A 7,508-nucleotide genomic window follows, 5' to 3' on the forward strand; every position below is an offset into this window, starting at 1 on the left:
TCAGATGGTGGTTTATTTGGCCAGTGTGGTTTGGCATGGAACTTAGAAGGAAGTGGTCAATGGACATGATTGGAAGTTGCTGATAATTTGGACAAGGAATTGGAGGCTGTTGGACAGTTTGACAGGTGATCAATATTGTCAGCTTCAGGCAATCAGAGCTTGTGTGACAAAAGTTGGGCAATGAGCGCAGGATGTCAATGACTGGAAGCCCTGTGTATATTAGCTTTGAGAATGGGCGGGAGCACATTGGAGCGAACTGCAGCAGACCAGGAAAGATCAGGCTGCCATTAATTTATGCTGAATTGGGCCTAAGTTCCCCATTTGCAGCTTTGAGTTTCATGTGGTTGATGTCCCTGAATATACCTCCATGCACGTATGGTTATAGACTTGGAACAAATTTCTATTATAGATAAAAAGCTGAGAAATTCTGTTATGTAGCACATGTTTGATCTGTCTACTTTTGGATCTCATACCTTGAAATTCCAAGTACATAAGAAGATAAGAACACAAGAAGCAAGCTGCTTGAGCCTGAACTACCATTTAAATTGGTAAATTGATTTATTGTCATATGTACCGAGGTACAGTGAAAAACTTGTTTTGAATGCTGTCCATACAGATCATTTCATTACAACAGTGCATTGAGGTGGTATAAGGGAAAACAATAACAGAATGCAGAATAAAGTGTTATAGTTACAGAGAAAGTGCAGTGCAGGTAGACAATAAGGTGCAAGGCCATAATGAGGTAGATAGTGAGGTCAAGAGTCTATTTTATCGTACTAGGGGACCATTCAGTAGTCTTATAACAGCGGGATAGAAGCTGTGATAAGCCATATGTTTTGGTCCTGTCCTCTTTTGGAAAAATATTGGTAGGACATTTTTAAGATTATTTCAACTGTATTGAATATTGATTTACAACCTCACCCAATCTGCAATTTTTGGGTTACCAATGATGGAATCTGGCCACCTATCTGCTGCTGCTTGTCGTATGATTGCCTTTGTTACATTAATGGCCAAGCGATCCATTTTGTTTAAATGGAAGGATCCAATACTTCCCACCACTTTTCAATAGTTTTCTCAAACTATATCATGTTTAAACCTAGAAAAAATTAGGAGTGGCACTGTTGATCCTTCGCTTAAATTTGAGGAAGATTGGAGTCCATTTATTCAATATTTTCATATGATATAGATCCCTTTTCAATAATCTTTGAATTTAGAGGAGCAGAGTTGACGAGATAATAATGCTCTTTGTTCATCGAGAAATATCAGTCCAGTTTTTTTCTTTTGAAATTTTTTTTAGTTTGTTTCATTTTATTACTTACAATTTTTTTTCGATTTGTTTTTTTTATATAATAAATCATTTTCTTTCTCCTTTTGATTTTTTTTGTAATATATTCGTTTACCAAGAAACCGTGGGGCCTAGAATGTATTTTTTATTCTTTATGACTATATATGTCATGATTGTCCTCCCGATCTCTTTGTATTACATGTATAATTACCGATGTTATATGTATTAATCTGTATTAATTTGAAAATTAATAGAAGGATTGAAAAAGAAAAGAAGCTGCCCTTAAGCTTGGTGGTACGTGCTTTCAGGCTTTTGTAAATTCTTCCCGATGGGAGAGAGGAGAAGAGAGAATGTCCAGGGTGGTAGGGGTCTTTGATTATGTTGGCTACCTTACTGAAGCAGCAAGAATGGTTCTAAAGAGATTCACATTTTCTGTTCTGGAGTCCATGGAGGGGACACAAGAGATTCCGCAGATGCTGGAATCTGGAGCAACACACACAAAATGCTGGAGGAACTCAGCAGGTCAGGCAGCACCTATGGAAGGAAATAAACAGTTGGCATTTCAGGTCAAGACCCTTCATCAGGACAGTCTTGACCCGAAACATCGACTGTTTATTTCTCTCCATAGATGCTGCCTGACCTGCTGAGTTCCTCCAGTGTTTTGTGTCCATGGGGGGGGGGGGGGCGGGGGCGATGCTAGATTATTGTTCACCATCACCATTTTCCTGCCGTGTCCATACCTTAAATTTCTCTAATATCCAAAAATCAATTACAATAAACAGATAGTAAGTAGATCTGATATTGAGGAATCAATTTTCCCTCATTTAAATGATGTTCCAGATTCACATTTTCTGTTCTGGTTTTTGTTCCTTCTATAATGTTCATTTTTTATTGACTAGGGTACTGATCTTGTGGCCTTTCTTTATACTTGTCTTCAGAAATCGTGGATTGGTGGCAGAACTGAAAACGCTTTAAGGCAAGCCTGACTAGTTTCAGCATGATAGCTCAGAATCGTATTTGAGTAACTTGTCAATATTGTTCAGTATATGGCAATGACAGCTCCACTGTCCCTGGATGTGAATGGCAAGAAAGATGTACCTACCTCTTACTTGCCCAGGCATGAAAGACACAGCACAACAATTTCAGGGTGCCATTATCCTACATAACAGTCAGTTAGACAGACCTACTGATAGAGGGTATGCACTCAACAGCACATGAGACATGCAACGTCCACCTCTGGTATGCTAATTAAATCATATATAGAATAAGGAATTTCTACCTCCAGCTGATGCAGGAGCAGTGCACAATTGTGCCATATAAAATAGGGGTAGCAGCTATATTTACTAGTTCTTTAATAATGCTCCTGTGAAGTGTCTTAGGACCTTTTTTTTGGAATGTCAAACATGCCATGAAAATGGAAGTAGTTACTATGGTGGCAGTTTATTGCTCAGCATCTACCAAAAACATGGTGGGGACATAGACTTTAATAGTGGGATGATTCCCCACCTCGTAAGTGACCTTTGATTGTCCTCATACGGCCACCCATTAATCTCATTCATGCTTACAATATATAAGCATGCCATGAGTATATCGGTAGTACTAACTTTCCCAGCAGTTATCATTTCACCATAACATCACAATTCAGGAATATTAAGGAAATATCAAAGATAACCCTTGCAGATCAATGACTAATGACATCTATCCACCTCCTCCAGTTACCAACTGATTACTACTACTACAATACGCTTATCACATAGCAACCATTAGGATTCCTAAGATCTGGTCTAAGTACTCATAAGAGTCTGATGGTGTCTTCAATCTCATATAATCTCAAAGATGTAATATGTCACAGTTTTATCAAGGAGATTCTTCATGAAGTCTTTGGAGAGGGAAGTGAAAGATTGTCAAGGGATCCTGGAGGTAAGGCAAAAGATGCCTGTGTTGACTTCCATCAAATCCGTTGATACATACGAGAGAGTTTTGGATATTCAGAGGAACCTTTCCTGAATTGCAGTTCTGTTCACCATATTAATGATCATGTAATAAAGTTCCTCCTTGAGGATGCCAAATCACTTTTCTCAAACTCTTAGCCCCATGTGTGCTGTTTCAGGAATCTTTGAAAACTGCACCATGTCCCTTCTTGGGGCAGCTGGATTCCAAGCAGAGCATTTTCAAGTTGCATCTTTGCCGCTGCAAAAGCAATATGATCCTTATATGTTTTCTGCCACAACCATAGACTTAAAGGAGCTGGTAGGAAGAACATGAATGCTGCCATCCTGAGAGATGTTATCATCATGAGAGACCATACTGACCAGGCCATTGCTACTGGACATCAGATATGGTTGGTCAAAAATGAAAGAAAGACAATGCTTTCAAATCCCTTTCAGGATGATCCAAAATAATTCACAGGCAATGGCGTACTCTTTGAAATGTCACTGAGTACCAACCAGATCATTGCAGGCTGGAAAATAATGCTTTCCATTCTAGTTAGTGACCTCTTTCACACCTCCTTCCCGGTGGTGCTGCTGCATTCTCGGACTTTTAATTCTATTTCTCTTGGTTATTCTGTTATTGTCACTTAAGAATTTCTTTTTGCGCTGTTATAGATTGCAATACTATCGTTGTACCATTCTGTTGTTTTGCACTCGTCACTGTATTTTTTGTTGTATTTATTATTGGCATTTATACAGTTTACTCTGTGAGCTACACGCAAGCAAGGAATTTCATTACACCCTGGTGTATATGGCAATAAACCAATCTGAATATGCCCATTCTTTCTGCTTGAGCACTCATGGTCTCTAATGTAGCATAGGCAGTAGGAATGGGTTAGCATAGGGCAATAACTGCACAAGCTTCTGGAGGTGTCAGCCACTACAGTGTAAATTTCTCTGTGCCGTATAATATCTTGTGTCCTACACTATAGATGCAGGTGATGCACTCCCCCAACAAATTCATCATCTACTATCCACTCTGGTTGACCAGCTCTGATATGATGTACCTCAGCTTCCTTACCGATAGGCTCCTGAGATTTCTGTCCCAACACCCTCAGGTAAAGGACCCTCTGGTAAATAACATTTACCAACTTTTCAAAGCCAGGTGTGCTGACATCTTACATTATGCTTTTAGATTAATGGCAAAAGAATCAATGAGGACCCGATGGCCATGTATGAGAGAAAATTAGTTGCATTGGTACAGGGAAATAAGGAGAGGGGGAGTGGGACTAAAGGGGTTGGTCTTCTGAGAGCTAGCATGGACCTGATGGGCCAAATGATCTGTGGCATTATAAGAAATATCATCCCATGCATTCATTTCAGTTGACCATGTCTAGATTTAGCTTGGGAAGAAAAGGTGAGTAATCCATTGGTGAACAAGGCTGAATCATTATTGTTACATGCTACTCTTCTTTCAACCTCTGCTTTCTCTTGAATGAGAGCCAGTAAGGAAAAAAAAACAATTGGAGTGTTTTGAAATGACAGTTTGGCATGTGATTTGTGGTTGTGCTAAAAAAAACAGGAAAATTGGCAGAACTGCTCAAAATGTAAGAAGAAGCTAAGTCAGATCTTTGAATTAGTTTTATTATCCAGTAGAATTTAAGGGTTTTCTCGGCAACAAAAATGAAACCACATATAGTACAGAATCAATGTTATCAGCAAAATGGAATTAGTTTACTAATTTATGATACAGATTTTCAATATAAACAATATTCTTGGCACTCTGACATTCACTTCAGTTAATTTTTCTCTGTTTTGTACCCATATCTCTTATTCAAACTACCTCTCTTGACTGCAGAATGGAAAAATTTGATGATGCCACTTATTGAAGGGCAATAATGTTTTTAAAACATGAATTATTAAAAATGTTATTCAACAGGTGCCTGTTCAAAATAAGTTTCACAGAAAGTGAGAGAACTGAAATAATAGTTTCATAGGAATTGAGAGAACTGAAATAATACTAAGTTACACAGAAGTTAGGAATAGATCACGTTTCTTGTGCTACTTAATTTTATACATGTAAAATTTGTGCAGCCAGAGCAAATCTCTTTCTAAACATGTTTCAAAATAACATGTTTGGTCCCATTTTTAAATGGAGAACCAGAAAGGTACTCATGAATTCCAAAGCAAGCAGCACATGTGGGAATGTGAAGACACTGCTATTCTTAACAGAAGGGATTTATTTTAATATTTGTTCCCAAGATCTCCCCGCAGGAGGCCACGCTTAAAGACCCATGGGAAAGGTCTCAAGCAGTAAGTAGGGTCAGGGTTAAAATCAGTATTAGATAACAGAATTTAATAATCTTCTCAGTCGTAGCTATATCATTGGTACCTGCTTTAAATAAATGGGTATTAGCATCACATACCATCTGTTCATGAGTTACAGGTTAGGAAAGGCAATGTATTGTACTTTTCTATCTATATTTCTGTAGCTAGAAAAGTGCGAAACTAATCAGTTTTGCTGTGAAGCAAAGAATTACTCACACATTTCTGTTTCACCCAAGAACAGATATATATTTATTCAATTGATCTTTAACTTTCAGGAGACAGGGCTTGTTCAGGGTGCAGTCCTCGCACTCTACCCAATGTATGAAACTCAACATTTTTATATGTACTTAAAGATAAGACAATTACCAATGTACAAAGGTTTCATTGTCACACAGGAGCCACCCTGGGGTGACACCACTCTCCCTGAGTGATCAGCATATCTATTGGGATCATGATCTCTAGATAGTGTCAGAGGGTCTCATGGCATTGGTATTTCTTTGTTCCAGCTTGTTATCTCTAATACAAGTCTCATAGAGGTTCTTGGAATGCAACCTTTTAATTTGGTGGAGACAACTTCATCATCTACTAACCTCTTCTTAGGCATTCTGTCAAGATTGAGATGATTTACCTCCACTCCAGTTTGACGGGTTTTGATGTGGCTAATGAGGCCAATGTAGGAAACATGGGCTTTCCTGCAAATAAGGATGGCGGTGGCTATAGGGACAGGCAGGAAGGTAGTTTGTGAAGTGGACTGCCCCTTCTGTCACTTATTCAGGGTCTCTGTGTGCTTCCAATGCATGGCCTCAAGAGCTATAATACCATTCTGAATGCTCCTTTACTTTTAGTGGTCATGTGACAGAGGTTCCCAGAAGTCAGTGTGGATGTTGCATTTCTTCAGGAAGGCTTTGAGCACATCCTTGAATCTTTTCCTCAGTTTGTCTAGTAATCTTTTCCCATAATAGAGGTTGAAAATGAATGTAGGTTTCAGTAATATGATGTTGGACATGCAAGAGACAGGGCTTGCCCAGCATACAAAACTGAATGCAACTAGGACCTCAATACTGTGACATTGGCCTGGGAGAAAACATTGATACTGGTTCACATCCTTCCAATGCATTGAGAATTTTGCAGGGACAGTTTTGTTGGTATTTTGCCAATGCTTTATGCCTAGAATGCATTGCCTGATAGGGTGATGGAGGCAAATTCATTGGAGGTTTTTAAGAGGTGCTTGGATGGGCACATGAATGAGAGGAAAATAGAGGGATATGGGCATTCTGTAGGTAGGAGACAATAGCTATGTTGGCCTGTTCTGTACTGTACTGTTCTATATTCTGTGTTTTGAGATGCCTGCTGTAGGTAGCCCAGGTCTCTTAGGCATATAGGAGAACATGTGCTTGTGATGCTGCTGCAGGTAAGTTTTTCATTGCACCTGTGCATACATGTACTCATGCATATGACAATAAACCCGACTTTGACTTTGGATCACTGCGGTATGATTGACCATTAGTTTTGACCCAGGTCTGAGGTCCTGATCTTCAAATAAACTTTTCCTGAATCAACCAAAGGCTCTGCTGACACAGTGAGGGTAGTGGTGAATTTCACCATTAATGTCTGCCTTCACTGGGAGGTGGCTTCTCAGATATGGGAAGTGGTCGACATTTTCCAGCTCTTGCTGTGAACCTTTATTGTCAGAAGGCAATATAGTGCAGCAGAGTAGTTTGGTAGAGACCTCTGTCTTGCAGATGTTGAATAACAGGGCTATCCTCTCATGTACTTTAGCGTAAACTTTGATGATGGCTTGTCCTCTGAGTGTGTGCAAATGCAAGCATCACCCACATACTAAGACTTGGGTAACCTCAGTTCTGGAGTGCAACTGCCATTGCTTAAGCAGCTTAATTATGAAGTTTGTTAGAGATGAAATGCAATATTGTTTCAAGAAAGATTGAGAAAATATTGGGACAATA

This window comes from Pristis pectinata, chromosome 3, assembly GCF_009764475.1.
Source record: "Pristis pectinata isolate sPriPec2 chromosome 3, sPriPec2.1.pri, whole genome shotgun sequence".
NCBI lineage: Eukaryota > Metazoa > Chordata > Chondrichthyes > Rhinopristiformes > Pristidae > Pristis > Pristis pectinata.